This window comes from Zalophus californianus, chromosome 9 (genome assembly GCF_009762305.2).
Source record: "Zalophus californianus isolate mZalCal1 chromosome 9, mZalCal1.pri.v2, whole genome shotgun sequence".
NCBI lineage: Eukaryota > Metazoa > Chordata > Mammalia > Carnivora > Otariidae > Zalophus > Zalophus californianus.
The window spans coordinates 74,413,914-74,433,248 of record NC_045603.1 but is presented as its reverse complement, the minus strand read 5'-3'; the positions used below and the strand labels follow the sequence as shown (position 1 = coordinate 74,433,248).

Sequence of the window (19,335 nt, the reverse complement as noted above, 5' to 3'; positions counted from 1 at the left end):
TCCTCTTTAATACCCATCACCAGGCTCACCCATCCCCCCCCCCAGAACCTTCAGTTTGTTTCTCAGAATCCATAGTCTCTCATGGTTCATCTCCCCCTCCGATTTCCCCTCCTTCATTTTTCCCTTCCTACTATCTTTTTTTTTTTAACATACAGTGTATTATTTTTTCAGAGGTACAGGTCTGTGATCCAACAGTCTTACACAATTCACAGCGCTCACTGTAGCACACACCCTCCCCAATGTCTATCACCCAGCCACCCCATCCCTCCCACCCCCCACCACTCCAGCAACCCTCAGTTTGTTTCCTGAGATTAAGAATTCCTCATATCAGTGAGATCATGTCTTTGATGATCATGACATATGATACATGTCTTTCTCTGATTGACTTATTTCGCCTAGCATGATACCCTCCAGTTCCATCCACGTCATTGCAAATGGTAAGCTTTCATTCCTTTTGATGGCTGCATAATATTCCATTGTATATATATACACCACATCTTCTCTATCCATTCATCTGTCGATGGACATCTCGGCTCTTTCCATAGTTTGGAGCCACAGTCTTAAATCTCTGGCTATTGTTCCTCATTCTAATTCTAGTTCCCTCTAGAATTGACTGATACCAAATTCCACTATAGCAGTGAATATATGAGGTGGGAAATGCCTCCTATCCCAAATCGATCTTGTCATTTTATTCTCCCTATCACAACATGCAAATATAGATGAATTCTTTATTGAAGATTATGAGCCTTTTTTAAAAAAAATTAAATTGCAACATATGAAAGAAAATGGTCAACCTAATATTCTTAAATTGGTCCTTAAGTTTTTGTTTTATTAGTCTCTCAAAGTTTTACCCATAATTTTATGGAAAAAAAATGACTCATAATCACAGGAAGAAATTAATTTTCTCAGATATATCCTTTCTTTCCCTGCCTCATCCGTGTACATTACTCCAAACCTGAGTTATTATTTATGGAGTAGCACCTCCTAGAGCTACTCTGGGTAGTAAACATAACATGCTGACGATCTGGTCCCTGTCCCAGGGCCACAGAAGTATCCAAGGCCAAGGCCAGGTTATACTAAATTCCTTCAGCCAGAAAAGAAACATCCTAAGACTTAGAAACCCTAGCTAAACGGTTAGTCAAAACCTTGGTTTTCAAAGTTAGCGGAACAAAAACAAAACTGGAAGCAGAGCTCAAGAAAGTGTAAGATATACCTTGGCTAATTGAATTTAAGTTAAAAAAAAATAAGAAAGAAGAAAGTACAAGAAGTCTGAGAGAGAAAATGGTTGGAAGCCAAGGAATGGGAAGACATCTGTGAAGGCAGAGACCAATCTGCTGTTTGAACATCACTCAATGAAAGGAATATTCTACACAATCAGGAAATGTTTCCACAGTCTTTAAGTAAGACAATTCTTCCAGACCTCTGTGTACATCCTGATGTGTGTGTTAATGAAAGAAACAGATAAAGCAATCAAGACAAGGACCGACTGGGTATAGAAGGAAGGTAAACTCTCTGTCATCATTCCTGTATGCAGTCTTTTGGAGCCACCCTAGTGTGAGCGGCTTAGATGGGAGCTAACAACTAGGAAGAAATGTGGAAGATGGGACTTGCAAAGGTCCCCTGGACAAGGGAAGTCATGATGGCACAGGTCACACTTCCAAGGTATCTTGAGCAAATACAGAACAGAGGATTCATGCCAAGGATAGTGGGAGACTTAGACTCCTGAAATGCAGAGCATTACTGGGGACCTCACAAAGCTGTGGACAGCAGTGTTGTGAGTGAGGGGTAGTCGGCAAGTGTCTGTCAACTGCCACTTCTGACTCCCAAGTTCTTCACGTATAGTAGATGCAGGTCTTCAGACTCTGGAGTTGATACTGAGTGGAGGGCCTAGGGCTGCTACAGCAGCATGATGGCCAGGGGCATGCCAGCTCATTTCCTCCTGGGAACCCAGTCTGGGGAGCTTTGTGCCAGTTCCAGTTTCAGCAGTAATAGCATCTTGTGAAAGGGAGACATTACAACCATAAACTCTATGCAGAAGTTATATGCTTATTATAAAAACAATACTAATAAAAGCATAGAAATATATTTTACATCAATTTTACAGTTTTTTTTAAGATTTTATTTATTTATTTGACAGAGAGTGAGAGAGGGAACACAAGCAGAGGGAGTGGGAGAGGGAGAAGCAGGCTTCCCGCTGAGCAGGGAGCCCAATGCAGGGCTCGATCCCAGGACCCTGAGATCATGACCTGAGCCGAAGGCAGACATTTAATGACTGAGCCACTCAGGTGCCCCTAATTTTACAGAATTTTAATATGCAGTCTGCTTGCATCTCTTTCCAATGGCAGATTTAAATCTAGTCAAGAAGTTAATATGGAATCTATGAACTGTGAAGGCATTTCTCTGAAAAGATAAACTAATATGGTCTAGGTCATTTTCCAAAAAGCAAATGACTTATAATAAAGCTTAAAGCAGTGTTTTCCAAACTGGAGGCAGCACCTTGCTAGTAGGTGATCAAATTAATTTAGCAAATTAAATATAATTTAAAAAATTAGATTAGAAAATACCACAGCTTTAAATTTTTTATACACAAATATAGTATGTACATATCTGTTTAGTGAGTCATGAAGTGAAATATATATCTGTAAGTCATAGCCATAAAAGTTTGAGCATCACAGACTGAAAATATGTGCTAAGTAATTTTTCTTGGACTTGGTTCTCCACCTGGCCAACAGATTTAATTAGGCTGATTAGTTGTGATTTGTTACAGTAACCAAGAAATATTTGCTTACTTGTTTACAAATGTAATAAATAAGTAGGCCAATACCTGTAGGTTCTTGTCATTTGTGGGGCCTATAACTAAGGCAAAGTAAAGTTTTCTTTATCATTTTTCCCTTTAAATTGTGGGTATCTGAGGGAAGAGGCATAAACTTTTTGAGGGGGAAAAAAACTGCCTTAATGTTGATTTAAATTTCAAATTGCTATGCAAATAAGATCGAAGCATAAACACATAAAATTTATAAATCAATTATTTGGAAGCTTTGAAAGTAGAACAACAGCAAATTTTAACCACAAGAAAATTAGAGGCCTAGATTTGTTTAGATTTAATTTTAATTGTAAACACAGTCAAGATAACATTGCCCTTATTTTTTCCCTGAAAATTGTTGGCATTTCAAAGCCATCATGTAATTTTGCCAACATTTTGCTATTACCTACACACAGGAAGAAAAAAAAATGTACAGTTTTCCCATAAGAACAGTATTTTCTTTAAAGAGAATTAAGAACTAGCATATTATAATCCTCAGACTTGTGATATGTTTTATTATACTACAAGACAAATGTACTTATTTTATGGTTGAAGGAGCCCATTAATTAAAATTGTCTTATAAATCCTCCAAACTCCTGCCTGCAGAAAACAGAGCATTTATCTTACTCAAAAACAAGAAACCTGGCTCTGAAATATACACTGCTATCCAGCTTATTCAATAGGGAAAAATGATTTTTCTCACCTCTGACCTTACTTTAAGCAGTATGAACTAGAAAAAAATGTTAATATTTAAATTCTAACTTAAGCTTTTCCTCCAATTTCAAACAGATGCTTTATGATAATAATAACCTCGAATGTTGGGATGAGGTGTTTAAAGCCAAAATTATTCAAATGAAATAAATTACAACTTACAAAGAGAGCTCTTGGCGAAGCTATTTATCAAGTGGAAACAAAGAATTTGGAACATGTGGAAATTTAAGAACTAAGATTTAATATGTAAATCTTCAGTTATGAGAAATATTTATGTCAAATGTTATTTGAAAACTAAAAGTTTTGGGGTGCCTGGGTGGCTCAGTTGGTTAGGCATCTGCCTTCGGCTCAGGTCATGGTCGCAGCGTCCTGAGATCGCACTGGGCTCCCTGCTCAGCTCAGCGAGGAGCCTCCTTCTCCCTCTGCCTCTGTCCCTACCCCCCTTGCTCATGCTCTCTCTCTCTCAAATAAGTAAATAAAATCTTAAAAAAAATCAAAAGTTTTAATTTCCCAATTTATAGACAGAGATCAAGTAAAGCAGTGACAGTAACTCTGCTAAGGTTTCACAGAAGGAGAGAATTCCTGAAGTGTGATTTTCTAAGATCCAAACAAATGTCCCAGAATCTTACAGCTTGAAGGACTTCAGAGGTGTTAGGCACAGTTTTGTCTCAACTCTGGCTACCAGTGACAATCAAGTGGGAAGAAGAAAAAAATGTAGATGCCTGGACCTCACCTCCAGAAAGTTCGTTTTATTGGTCTGGAATTGGGCTGGGCATTGGTATTTTTGTTTATAAAGCTCTCCAGATGACGCTAATGAGCTGCCTAGATGGAGGAAGATGGGGATTCCCAAACCAGTCAGCCAACAGGTGCCTGTGCAAGACCATGTTTCAACTGTGCATGACAAAACGAGGAAAATAAGGCTGGTGGAGTGACCTCTAACTGGAGAGATCATGAGGACTATGTGGAGTGTGAACACAAAGGGACCAGCATTGTCTATTATAAGAAAATTGTTCTTTAAATAACCCATTGGGTTTGCTCACTCATTCACTTAGCAAAAGTATCTTGAGCATCTAATATGTTCCCGTCATTCTGTTAAGTACGGGGGATACTGGGAGAATAAGAAGGGGGGGGTCTCAATCCTTGAGGAGTTTCCAGTGGAAAAGACTGATATTAAAAAATAGATTGTTGGGGTGCCTGGGTGGCTCAGTCGTTAAGCATCTGCCTTAGGCTCAGGCCATGATCCCAGGGTCCTGGGATTGAGCACCGCATTGGGCTCCCTGCTCAGCGGGAGACCTGCTTCTCCCTCTCCCTCTCCCCCTGCTTGTGTTCCGTCTCTCTCCGCATCTCTCTCTGTCAAATAAATAAATAAAAAATAAAAAAAATAGATTTTAATTATGGTAACTGCTACTGAAGGAAACGGGGGGGGCTGTGAGAGAGTGAGAAGAAAGAAAAAAAATAATCGAGTAGAGAAGATTGTTGGAGTATATTACAGTGAAATCAACCCAGAATTTCTAACCAATAGAATTAGAAAATAAATCTCAAAGGGCAGACATTTACAAGGAAGTGGTCCTAGGGTGGTTTGTTTACCCTTTGATTTGTTTAGTTAATTTAGCAAGCATCCCAGCAGTATTTCTGGCTTAAATCTAATTATTCCAAGAACGTCATCATTTTCAGCCAAACAGATTCAATTCTTTATTCACTGAGCAACTAATGAAGCTTTGTTGTCCAGTATTGTAAAAGTGAAAGTGTTACAAATTGATTTCAGTAATAGTTAAGGTTCTTTTGTTATAAGCAACATAAATTATCTTTAACTAACTTAAGCAAAAACAAAACTAACCAACTAAACAAAAGCATAAGGGTTATTACTGGAATATTCAGGTAAATATTTACCTTGAAGCAATCAAAGAGCACTTCAAGGCCAGTTCTCTATTAACGTTAATGCAGGAGCTTGCAAACAGCAGATTCAGACAGGAGCGGAAGGGCACAGGAGGTAAAGCAAGGAAGCGGGTGGAGATGGAGGAAATTGGGAGTAAGAAAGACAGCTGGATGATTTCTATCGCTGGTTAGGTGGATGGAGCTAGGAAAAGAAGCTGCCTAGAGAAAAACTCTGCTGTGAGCTGCCTCAAACCCGTAGTCCCTGAACAGCTGCATATGAATTTCCTCTGATATAAACATATTCTCTAGTCTTATTGATAACTGGATAGAGAAATAGAGGACAGCTATGCCATGCTTTCATTTTAGTTCTAAGCCTGAAACATTCTTCGTAAAGATAGAAAAATATGAAATTGCATTTGGATGAGTGAGAAGAAAATTCTAGTCCTCTAAACTTTTCTAATGTTTCATCTCAAAAGAAGATAGAATTCTCAACTAGAAGGTACTATTCTGCTTTAATGCTTTAAGGGCATAAACACAAACAGTAAGTTTACTTTACTTTGTGTGATGACTTGCAGTAGTAAGATTATATCTGAAGGCCGTTTAAAATTTGCTATTTACAAATTATTACATAAAATTAAAAACAAATAGCTAAACGTAAAATGTGCTAATGAGAATTGATGTTCATAATTTTAAAAAATTATTAGTGGAGTGCTTTGTCTACTATCACTGACATGTTTATATACTCAAATCCAATAAACACTATAATTGTTTACAATGTGCTATTGCAGGGATAGTCATGCAGTTGAACGAAATAGAATAGCATGAATAAATAGAAACATGCTTATAATGGAATATAGTAGCTGATAAAGGTGTCATTTAACTGAATAGGGAGAAACATGGAGATGCAATATCCAAGTATGGGAATATGGACTAGTTATTTGAAAAGAAACAAATATTTTTATATTATTTCTTCTACCACAATAAGATTACATGGATCAAAATTGGATTATTTTTAAGTGTATTACTTTTGTTAAGCAGTCTTTTCTCCCCATCCTGGTTTGGAAGAGAAATTGTACCAGATGACAATAAAAATATTGACTCAGGATTTCCTTGGGATGCATTAAAAACAGTCTATAAAACATTGTGTGCTTTGAGCCTAAATCTTAAATGGATAAGTTTTGTTATATCTGCCCAGGGGCAGAGAATTTTTCTTTCAGTAATCCTCCAGATTGAACTTTCTCCCTTCTGTTTGAAATTACAACATAAGACAAGTAAAACCATCCCCTTTTAAATCTCCCTATGAACACTTTCCCATCTTTTTCTCCTCCTATTTTACAGAGAAGCTAGAGGTCTCCGAATGGAACCCTTTCAATATCTTGGGCCAACCTTCAACACCATTATCCATACCTACCCTCAATTCCCCTCGTGCTGTTACAAAAAAGTCAGTGTTTCCCCACACTCGCATCCCTCCTACAGTCTCAGTAATTTCACACCAGTCATTATTCTTCAGTTCTCCTACATCTGGATGTTTCCTATTAGCATGCTAAAATTCTCAAGTCTTTACTGACCTTTTCCCTTTTCTTTTCCTCTCTAATCACTGTGCTTCTCCCCCACCTCCCTGCTCAGCCCACTCCCATCTCCTTACTGCTGCCATTATTTAAATATCTCATCCTCACCAAGGTCAGCTATGACATCGATGTCTCTAAATAAATAATATTTTTAGTCTTTTTCCTAGCTAACCTTTCAGAAGCATTTAGCAATGTTGATCACTCTTCTGGAGTGGCTATTTTCACTAGACCTCCTTGATGACTTTCTTCACTTTACTCCACCTTCTCTTGCTGTAATTTTACAGTTGCTTTGCTGACTCCCCCCCCCCCCCCCCCGTATCCAGTCCTTAATGTTGAAGTTCTTTAAATCTTAGATTAACTACACTCTAAGCTTTCTGCCTGGGGGAATCTCATAGACATGTATATGAGATCTGTATATACAATAATTCCTAGATTTATACCTGCAGCTCAGAATTCTCTTCGTCTAAATCTCAGACTTGCATGTTTAACTGAAATCCTTCTGATATATCACTAACTAAAATGACCAATTTCCAGTGAAAATGTGGTTTTATTCCTGAGAAAGAGAAAAAAAATGCCCTACCACCTAAGAACTGCTCTGACATTTACAGCTTAGCTCTAGCATTGTTAAAAACTGGCCTGGCACACACAGGCCAAATCATTCTCCTCTGGACAGAAACAATCTCATAGAACACCAATATCACACAAAGTCACTCTGAGACTGATAAGGTGAGACCAAAAAAAAAGACCACTTTGTATCTTTTTCTAAGCCTGCAGAAAAACGAAGTCTTTATGTAATTCACAAAATACCAAACACTTCCCTTCCCAGCTAATGTAACTAATCATTGCTTCCTTGCCAATTACAATTATAGCTTTGTCTAATCCTGATACATAAGATTCACTGAGACACTATCATAGAATTGTCCTTGCTTTCTGACACTACCCAACCTGGAGTGAAACTCTGCTTTCTTGGATTATTCCCAAAATGACCCAATCAAAGCCAGTTTCTTTAATAGGCTCTTAGGTGTCCCAAGATTCCCCATTATCCCTTGCTGCTGTTTATTAAACCCAGTCTATTCAAATGCAGATGTTTTCCTGGTGGTAGTGCACTCCTTCTTCATAGAACTTATTCCATAAATAGAACTTATCACATAAATAGAACTTATCACATAAATATGTAAATAGTTTTTCTATGTCTCTCTCCCATCAAATACAAGCTCCCCATGGGCACTGACCATGTTGGCCTTATTCACTGCTGTGTCTTCAGTGCTCAGAACAGTACCTCATGAATAGTAGGGTTCTTGTGTCGTGCTCTCTTGGTTATTTATCTCCTTTAATACTTATTGACTATACTACACATGGCTATAATAAATATCTTTAATTGCCAATGTTATAAAACTGATGATTTGTTACTATATTCCTAATTATTGGGTGCATTCATCAGGCATTTCTAATTAGATACTAGATTCACATGATCAGGAACTGTCTTAGGCTACTTGTTGGTGCTACATATTGATGAACTGTCCTAGGCTATTTGTTGATAGACTAAAAGCATACACATAATAGGTGTCATTTGGTTAGATGTTACTTGGAGCTTATGTAATTATTGAAAATGATTTTGCATCAGTGATTTCATTAGTGTGCACTTACTTAATTGGCCTTGTAACAAATCCAGGAAATGTTTCATAAAAAGCCAAGGAACATGGGTTCATTTTTGCTATCTCTAGTTTACACCAGTGATATTTTGAGGAAACTCTTTCTTTTGTAAACTAGAAGACTGAACAGTCTATGTATGTTATAGGGACACCTCTTGCTAAGCAACAAATTCTTGTTATTAAGAAATTATTGCTTATAATCCACAGCTATCACTTTTCATTGAATTGACTTTTGTGACCTAGCTGTATGTATTTCAGAAATGTTAATATAGTTTAGAACACATAAGCTTTAAGCTTTTGTTAAATAATTCACATTTTCTCTACTTAAAACAATTGTTAGAATCTTTCACCAGTGCATGATTTTTATCTTTAGTTACCCTCTCAAGAGTAGGAGAAAGGTAAAGAAGCCCCACATATTCCTCTGGGAAGCTTGTTTCTCTATATCATCATGTACTATTCATATCTTCTCTCGTCCTTTAGATCCCTATATATAACACAAAATGGGCATCTTCTCTTAGAAGTCCCACCTTAAAAACACTTCAAATGCAACGCATAGAATACGATTCCTTGTATTTCCCAAATGTATTTCTCTTTTCTTTATCATATTAATGTACTACTGTATATTTAGCTATAATATTAGGGATATTTCTGCATTTTATCCCCATGAATATCTTTTAATACATACCATTTACTGATTATTCTTTCTTTTAAAGAAAATCTCCAGAATCAGCTGTCTCCTCTCCAGTCCTCTTGTCACAATCCACACTCTCCTGCCTGGACCATTGCAATAGTCTCCTGACATGTCCCAGCCTTGAATTTCATACTACCAATACAAAGATATTTCTCTTCACAAACTATCTTTCAGCTATATTAGACTAGTTTCAGCTCCTCCAATGGGTCCTGCTATGTTACACATCCCAGTTTTTATACATTTAAATCCTTCTGCCTGGCATGCTCTTCATTTGTTTTTATTTTTTGTTTTTTTTAATAAACTAGGAAATTATCATTCATTTTTTAGCCTTCGTTAAATTAATGAACCAAGCTGATTACATCCCACTTTGTGAAAATTTGCTACTTGTTCCTGCATTGTACTCTACTGATTTATTTATATCTTAATTTCTTATAAGAGTAGAAGCTACTCAGAGACTCAGTGCCTGAAAACATCTTTATATCCCAGCACCAAGCTCAGTGCCTAACAAAAAGTAGACAGTCAAATAATGTGTTGAGTGAATGAATGAGTGAATGAATGAATAAATTCTGGCCCCTAAACTTGCAAGAGAAATCCAGTTTTAATTTCAACATAGGCTATTTTATCTCTCCACATCTAAAATATTGAATCACACAGATTAAGCCATGAAGCTGAAGGAGGCAAATGATTCCTCTCCTTTTCCCTTCTCTCCTCCTGATGCTCACCCTCTGCTCCAACCTTCCTCCTTTCTGTTTTTCCTCCTTCCTTCCCTCTGCATGTTTTCTTAAGCATGTACTATGTTCTAGGCACTAAAAATACTGCTGAGGATTTTTCTAGAACAATATTTATTATTTTAACTCTAAAACTACAGATTTGCCATAATCAGAAAAATTTGATGGCCCTTATAAAACTTATCCCATGGTGGCATAAATTTTAGATACTGCCCATCCCCCAAACAAGGGGTGTTCTTAGATCTCTGTTGAGTTTCTTAGAAAATTTGGAATGTATTATTTGCAAAATGTTCATATAAAATAAATGATAAGGTATTTTGGAATCACAAGGCTTGTAAAGCCTTGAAAAGTCATTAAGTAAATGTTTAATGGATGAGTCTAACATATTCCCCTGGCTGCAATGTGGAATATATTTATAAAGGTTAAACAATCTGCCTTATAAAAACAGTCTATGGATAGGGGAGGGGAAGGAAAGATAAAATAAGATAAAATCAGAAAGGGACGCAAACCATAAGAGACTCTTGACTATAGGGAACAGACTCTTGCTGGAGGGGAGGTAGGGGGATGGGGTAACTGGGTAATGGGCATTAAGGGGGGCACTTGATATAATGAGCACTAGGTGTTATATGCAACTGATGAATCACTAAATTCTACCTCTGAAACTAGCACTATATGTTAACTAACTTGAATTTAAATAAAATCTAAAACAAAAACAAAACAACAGCTATGGATGAAGACCTCTCCAAAATTTTAGTAACAGTTTGAAATGTCTTTTCACAACTTTTATAAAAGTTTAACAACTTTTATAATCTGTACTTTTTTCAAGATAAATATAGCTGACATAAGCTGTTTTCTCATTTTTATTTGAAAGATTCACTTTGTATTAGATAGTGGCACTTTACATATATTTTAAAAGGTGTTAAGCAGTTTTTCATTTATTCTTTGTCTCCTCTTAAGTATCTAGCCTTCCCCTAAGAACAAATAAATCACTTTGACATAGACCTTTATTATTGATCTAATTTTGTTCTGTAATATATCTCTTTCTCTTTTAAATTTCTGAGACCTACGGAGTAACAAATGGAATTCAAGATTTTAATAAGTATTTAAATCAGTTTGCATTTAGCTCTTATTACACACAATGTCATTCTGATATATGCTGATATTGTCTTAGAAATTTCAACTGTAGGCACAGAAATACAGAAGGGAACTAATACATAGGTACACATTAATAGATTTACAGTTAATGGTCTTAAAATTTCTTGCTATATACAGGCTTTGAGCAGTAACTATCTTTGGAGTGCTGGGTAGCGTTGCAGCAAAGCTGAATTCCAGAGAGAAGAAAGGAAGAGATCAGAGAAATTGGTTGTTTTATAGAAAGTTTACTCTGAATTTCTTGGATCTTAGTTTTGGTGTTTGTCATTCATTTTGGAAATCTCTCTGCCATTACTTATTTAAATATTTCTTCCATCCCATTCTCATTTCTAGGATTTCAATCATGCAGATTACTGATGATATAGTCCTAGAGCTTTTGTATATCGTACTCTTTTTCTTTTTTATTATTTTTATGTTTCAAGCTGGTGATTGCTGTCATCCTATCTCCAAGTTCACTGATTCTTTCTTTGGCTGTGTTCAATCTGCTGATGTACCTATCAAAGCTATTCTTCACCTTTGTTGCTGTATTTTGTTTTGTTTTATTTTGTTTTTTCTAGTATTCCTAGATTCTTTCTTACAACTTTCACTTCTCTGTGTTTGTATTACTCATCTGATCATGCGTGTTTTCTATCTTGTTTATTAGAAACTTCATTAATTATAGTTACTGCAATTTCCCAATCTGATAGTACCCAAATCTTGTCATATCTGAGTCTGGTTGTATAGTTGCTTTGTCTATTTACAGTGTGTTTCTTTTTGTCCTTTCATATGCACTTTTTTTTTGGTCTGAAATTTGATACCCTTGTTAGGACAAATATATTTGTCAAATATAATATTTTTATTTTGGCAAACTATACACAATGTAAACTTTTCTATTTTAACCATTTTTAAGGTTCACTTTAGTGGCAGGGAAAAGCAAAGGGGTGCAATTTTTGAATGTTTTGATTAGGCCTTAATCTTAGGCAAAATTTGTCCTTGGGTCTTGAGGGTGTGGCCTTCACGGTGCTTCTCTTCCCCCTGTAGCACTGTACCCAGAACATATTCCTGACCCTCCAATGAGGATAGTGGTTGTTTCTGTTTCTTGCTTTGTTTTCTGTTCCCTTCCTCCAGCTGCGGTGGCTTCCTACTAGGGTCCTCAGGTGAAAAGGGAGATGGGTCTAGATGTCTTTCACAGTGGCTGCTATTCCATTCTCCCAGCCAGCATCAGATAGAAGATTGTTCTTGGGATTCTCTTGAGAAGTGGGTAGTAGGAATTTATAGATCTCCTGTAATTCTATCAGTACTGTCATTAAGTCAAAGTAAAGTGATTGGGTCCCTGGGTGGCTCAGTTGTTAAGCGTCTGCCTTCGGCTCAGGTCATGATCCCAGGGTCCTGGGATCGAGCCGCACATGGGGCTCCCTGCTTGGCGGGAAGCCTGCTTCTCCCTCTCCCACTCCCCCTGCTTGTGTTCCCTCTCTTGCTGTGTCTCTCTCTGTGTCAAATAAGTAAAATATTTAAAAACAAAAACAAAGTAAAGTGATTAATCACGAAGTGTAAGGATGGGGGTGAAGCTGTTGGAAGTTCAAGGAGAAAGAAGTAGATATGCCAAAGTATTCTAGGAGAATGGAGATAAATAGATGTCAGAAATATAATACAATTCCTGGGTAGCATTATAAACCCACTTGAGATTTATAGTCATAAATTTACATTGAGACATGTCAACATACCTGGGTATTTTTTCTTTATTTACATCTCTATCCAACCTTCTGTTTAACCTAACTATTGAGATTTAAAAAAATTTTTAAGGATCTATTTTTGTTTTTAGAAATTCTAATTGATTTTTGTTAAATCTACTTATTTAGCTACTTATTCATCTTTCAATGTAAGAGTTAAAGCAGCTGGTTTGAGACCCATATACTCTTTTTACTTGAGCGAATGCTCAGAGAGGAAATAAAAGAAGGCAGATGACCCAATCTAATCTTGTCAAATGGACCTTTTGCTAAGTAGACTAATGATATTTGCTAGAAGGGAGAGACCTTATTTATTGAATGCCCTTAGTAGAACGTTCTTGGCTAAAGGATTACTTGTAGCAAATAAACCCAGAATCTATGAATCATGACTCCCTGGAGAAAGTTAGTATGGAATAGAACTCCTTGGAGTTCTATTGGTAATGTTTCATTATTTAAAAGCACTTTGTGCTGTGAGAAAACCTTCTAAACCTCACTTGGTGATCTCCTTTATGATTGTAAGACAGAGAGTCTATGTCCAATGCAGGATGAAAGGACCTAGGGCGTCATACAAGATGTCTGAGACAGATACCTTTCTGCATTATCTGTTTCTTTTCCTAATTGCCTGTGTTTCTCTAATAAAGCTTGATACTGGCTAATCAGTCTGATTTGACAATCCAATTCTGTATGTCAGCCCACCTCCATGTCCTCTTTTATTTTATAAAGTGTTTTATGCATACTTATCTTCAAGTTTCTTTCATATTGTTGGTGATATCTCGATTTATAATAATAAGATACATATTTGGTCTTCATCCTGGCACAGATCCTAAGACCCTTGGAATTATCTAAGTGATAAGTGCATCTATAATGGTTTCATTTTTTATTTCTAGTAAGCACCTTTCAACCACATCTGAGTTCATGTTAATGGGGTGACTTTTGGAAAGCTTCTAGATAAGCACAGAATGGGAGTTGGTTACCAGGGTAACTAACCAGTAATGAGAGGACTGGAACTTTCAGTCCTACCTTTTTGGGGAGGGGAGTGGGACTGGAGGTTGAATTATTCCCCATTGGCCAATGATTAATCCATCATGCCTTTGTAATGAAGGCTCCATAAAGAACCTTAAAGGACAGAATTCAGAGAGCTTCCAGGTTGCTGAATACGTGAGGTACTGGATGGTGGCATTCCTGGAGAGAGTGTGAAAGCTCCATATCCCTTCCCAAATACCTTGCCCTGTGCGCCTCTTTCATATGACAATTTATTTGTATCCTTTGAAATATCCTTTGTAATAAATCAACAATAGTAAGTAAACCATTTTCCTGAGTTTTGTGAGCCCTTCTAGCAAATGGATTGAACCCAAGGAGGGAGTGTGGGAACCTCTGATTTATAGTTAGTTGGTCAGAAGTACAGGTAACAACAGATTGCTGTCTGAAGTGTGGGGGAGAAGGGCACAGTCTTGTGGGTCTAAGTCATTAAGCTGTGGGAATTGGTGCTATCTCCAGGTAGATAGGGTCAGAATTTGGTCAAATTATAGAACACTCAGCCAGTGTCTGCCAAAGAATTGGAGAACTGCTTGGTGTGCGGGAAAAGCCCACACATTAGGAGTACAGAGTATTCAGTGTAGTGTGTAAACAGAAAATAGAGGAATTTTCCCTTTAACTCTTGTTTTTGATGTTACAAAGTTGTAATGCTACTCTTCTTGTGTGGATAATTTTCTGAAGCACTGTGTCATATTTGTGCATAAGCTAAGCAAATCTTTACTAAATAGAGAAATATACAGTTTATGAATTTCTTAAATACACCAAAAATATAATTCATAAAAGAAAAAAAAAGATAAATTGCTTTTATCAAAACTAACAACCTTTGTGTTTCAAAAGCTACCATTATGAAAATGAAAAGACAGGTCACACATTGCAGAAAATATTTGCAAATGATATATCTGATAAAGGACAATGCACCCAAAATATAATAGAAGACAAAATGGCCAAACTAAGGGAGATTTTACTACAGAAGATGTATGAGTGGCTAATAAGCAAATTAAATAATACTCAGCATCATTAGCAATTACAGAAATGCAAACTGAAATTGCAGCAAGATACCACTGCACATCCACCAAAATGTCTATAATCAAAAAGACAAAATACCAAGTGTTGGTTAGGATGTGGAGAAACTGCATCCTTTATTCAAGATTGCCAAGAAGGTAAAATGATATAGTAACTTTGGAAAAGAGTTTGGCAATTTATTAAAAAGTTAAACCTAAACCTACCATATGATGCAACAGTTTAACTTCTGGAAATTTGTTCAAGAGAAATAAAAACAAATCCAAATGTATGGATATAGGAACATTCATAGCAGTATTTTTCATAATATTCCCAAACTGGGAACAATCCAAATGTCCATCAAGCAGTGAGTGAATAACAAATGTGGTATAGCCATACACTAGAAGACTATTTTGTAATAAAAAGGAATAAATCACTGATACATGCGGCAGCATTATGCTAAGTATTATGAAAGAAGACAAATGCAAAAGACTACATAATGCATGATTCCATTTATATGAAATGATCAGAAAAGGCAAATTTGTAGAAACAGGAAGCAAATCACTGCTTGCCTTGGTCTGCTGGGAATAGTGTGGATTAAGTGCAAATGACACAAAGAAGAGTTTGAGTGATGGAAATGTTCTAAAACTGGATTGTACAGATGGTTGCACAAGTCAATACATTTTCTAAAACTCACTGAATTGTGTACTTCCAGTGGGGAATTTTGTGGTATATAAATTATATCCCAATAAAGCTGCTAGAAATTTTTTTTTCCAAAAAATTCTAATTTGATGGGCTAATGTTCAAAGTCATACTGTACTAACATAAATCACTGCCTGGGGGATGCTGTTTCCTCAGAGAACCCTTAAGAAGCAGTGATTCTTTGAGAAACCAAAGTTGAGGATTTGCTCTTCAGGTTCAATAGGGTAAATTAGATTTTTTTTTCTTTTGCATCGTATCTAGAAGTTTTTAAATCAAATTGACCTATTCACATTCACTAAAATTATATTATGCTGAATTATGGACAAAAAGCCAAAGTAAGGAAATACAATTTCCCTTACAAATGACTAAATATAAGAATCCTTTATATTATAAGGTAAACTGCTTTCCAATTTGTCTTTGCCATTAATAGTCAATTAACCAAGTATATAGTGTTGAATATGAAAAGACAGGTAGCATTTTTGGTATTATACTCTATGTGTAATAAAGATATATTTTATTGCATGGAGCTGTTTAATAATTTCCATATGGTTTATGGCTTCCTACCATATAACTTACCATCTCTTTGAAGCACTCCTTTTATGGAATATAACAGTTTATGCTTCTACACAAAGTAATTTCTAATATGGTAGCACTGTATGTGCAATGCTTTCAATTGCATTTTAAACATCAATTCATTTGTGTTTTTTTCCTCATATGTTTGGCATATGAGCTTTCTCTTCCTGCTGTTATTCTTAATTATATAAAATAGCTTTTTTTCCTGCCAGTTCTTTTGGTTTCCTCAGATGCAAACGTGTCAGTTACTTGATTGCTAAAGTTTATAAGGTTCAGGGAAGTTCAGGTCTTGCTGTGGATGCATCCCAAAGGATGTGTGTGTGTTTGTGTGTGTGTGGGAGCACGTGTGCACGCTCGTGTGTGTGTGTCCATTATTTCCCCTATCATTTAAACACTGGCTTCAGAGAAAGTTCTGAAGCTTTACAGAAAAATAATAGATTTTTCTTATTAAGTAGAGATTTAACAGATGCCTTAAAAATAAATTTAAATAGTAATAAATGTATTGACATAAAATGACTAGGTATGTTATATATTAAATACACACATATACATACATATATATGTACATATGTAATGTTGGGGTTAATGTAGAACATGAAATCAGCCATAGTACCTGGCTTGCTAAAATGTAACACAGGGGCCACTGGGGGCAAGGGAAGGTTTTGGAGAAGGGTGTGGGCCTTTGGAATGCAGAGGCCCACGTGAGCACACTGCCATTGGAACGCCCCAGGGAGTTGCTTTCCCCCACCCCAAGCTTTCTTCCCCCCCCCAACCCCCCCCACAACGTCCAGCTTTCTTAGCCCAAACAGCCGCCCTGTGATCCAAGAGATGTATGCATTGTCCCTTAGGCTATGATTAGCAGAACTTTCTAGAACACACAGATTAGCATATCGTATCTTTCCTGTAAACAGCTCCTCCTAGTTCCAGTAAGACCCCTTGTCACACATCACGAGCTTGAGACACAGTGATAAGGATTTGTGATTGTCCTATAGGACCAATAAAAGTGGGAGCAAAGAAGAGCAAAGTTTCTTGTCTCTGCGAATTGACCCCCTTGCCTTCTTCTCTCTTTCACAGCAAAGTTTGGAGTCATCTTTCATTGGTTGGTACAGGGAGTGCTGGCCATATCCAGCTATGTAATATTACATATATATATACACACATATATACATATAAAACACACATTTATATACATATAGACGCTATTTAGCCAGGGCACTATTATTAGAGTTTCAATTCTTGTTTTAAAAAGAATTATGGTACCATTTTATCAGTTCAACTTCTAGAAAGATTCATATGTAAACAAAAGCCAATGTACCAGGTTGTTAATTCCATTTCTTCATTTCAAAATTCATTTTTTCCTAAAAGCATTTATGGAGTTCCTATTATCTAGGGAATGTATCAGGCATACATATATAAATAGGATCTCATTCTTCCATCTAAAAGCTTTTAGCCTACCCGGGAAGACAAATGTACAAACACATTTATGTATTAATGTTATAGCCTATGTGATATATTAGGGAAACACAAGGAAAACCTAATAGAAGATTTCTTTTCTCATGGAAAGGGGTTTATAATATGTGAGCAAAAGCCAGTAAGTGTAAGAAAACAGCATGAAGAAGTTGAGAACTAGAGTAGCTAAGTAGCCAAATTTGGGAAGTGGGGATAGAAGCTAATGTTAGCTAATAACTAGGTTAAGAAATGTTTTAGATGTCATACTGAAGCATTGCATTATTCTTTGAAGCAGTGCGGAGATAGTAATTCATCTAAAAATGAAGAGTAACCAAATCTAATCTGTATGTAGCATATAATTCTCAAGAAACATATTTTTTGTCTATAAAATTAGATTACGTACCCTCTCTGTATCCAATTTCTTAGGCATAACCCCCATTTGGTGCTGAAACAACTTCCTGAAAGTGTCCTCCAGTTCTTCCTTTCCTAAGCTGTTGTCTGCTAAGGTTGAAGAGGAAGCCCTGGGATCCATCTTGTCGCTCACTGTTCTGCTTTAGCTGACTAAAGGTAGGGGTGCCCCTCCTGAAACCCCACTCTCCCTTCAGCTCCGCAGGGCATGTCACTGACCATGCAGTGACTTTGGCTTAGGGATAACAGAGGTACCACAGAGAAACAAAATCACAACCCTCTGAAACAATGGCACTGAGCATCTATAGATCCAAACACGATGCCAAAATCCCATCCTCACTTTTCTGCCTAGTCCCAAATCTGTCTCTGTAGCCAGAAGGAATGTATACTCACCAGGAAGAAAATCCCATGCAGGCAGCTTTATGCTTCAGAGTCCTGGCTTCATTATCTCACCTCTTAGTCCGAGGCCAGCTTTATTTCCTCTCCCAGGCTAATATCTCTCCAGGATATCTTTCCAGAATATATTCTGAAATTCAGGTTTTTCCTTTTAGGGAAACTCTTCACCCCTAACTCTCTGAGAAAGATAAAACAATAAGAGAATTAATACAAATCCTATAATCTGGCTTATTTGATATTAAGTAAATAAAAATCCCTTGTATCTCATTCTGTCCCTCATCTCCAGAGATCATTGCTTTTGAAAGTTGTGCATATATTCCCCCAACTTCTCTATTTTAAATATAAATATCCATGCATATATAAATACACAATAAATATTCTTTTATGAAACTTGAATCAATCTGTAACTTGCTTCTATCTAGCAGCTTATCAAAAACATATACATGTATATGTGTATATATGTATATATGTGTGTATATATATATATATATATATACACACACACACACATACATACATCATTCTTTTAAGTGGCTGCTAAGTATTCCAATATATTGATATGTCATTTTGAATTTAAACCTGACCCTATTGATGGGCATTTTATTGTTTCCAAATATTCCACTTTTATTTATAGTGTTTCACTAAGCCAACTTAGTTTGCATTTGAATCTATTCATGTTCTAATTTCTGTAGACTTCTTTTTGAAATATGGAATTGATTGCTCAAAGGATAAGCATATTGAATATTTGAATACAATATTACCAAATAATTCTTCCATAATCACTATATAAATTGCCCATTTTCTAACATTCTAATAAACACCAGATATTATTAGTCTTTTATATTTTGTTTAAATTGACATTTCTTTCACTATAGTCAGGTTGATCA

The 19,335-nt window shown here is 36.4% G+C and overlaps 1 pseudogene; it reads right to left on the bottom strand.

The window, feature by feature from the left end:
* LOC113922308 overlaps nucleotides 1–18,176 on the bottom strand; it is a 63,784-nt pseudogene extending 45,608 nt beyond the window's left edge.
* Nucleotides 18,177–19,335: the final 1,159 nt, after the last annotated feature.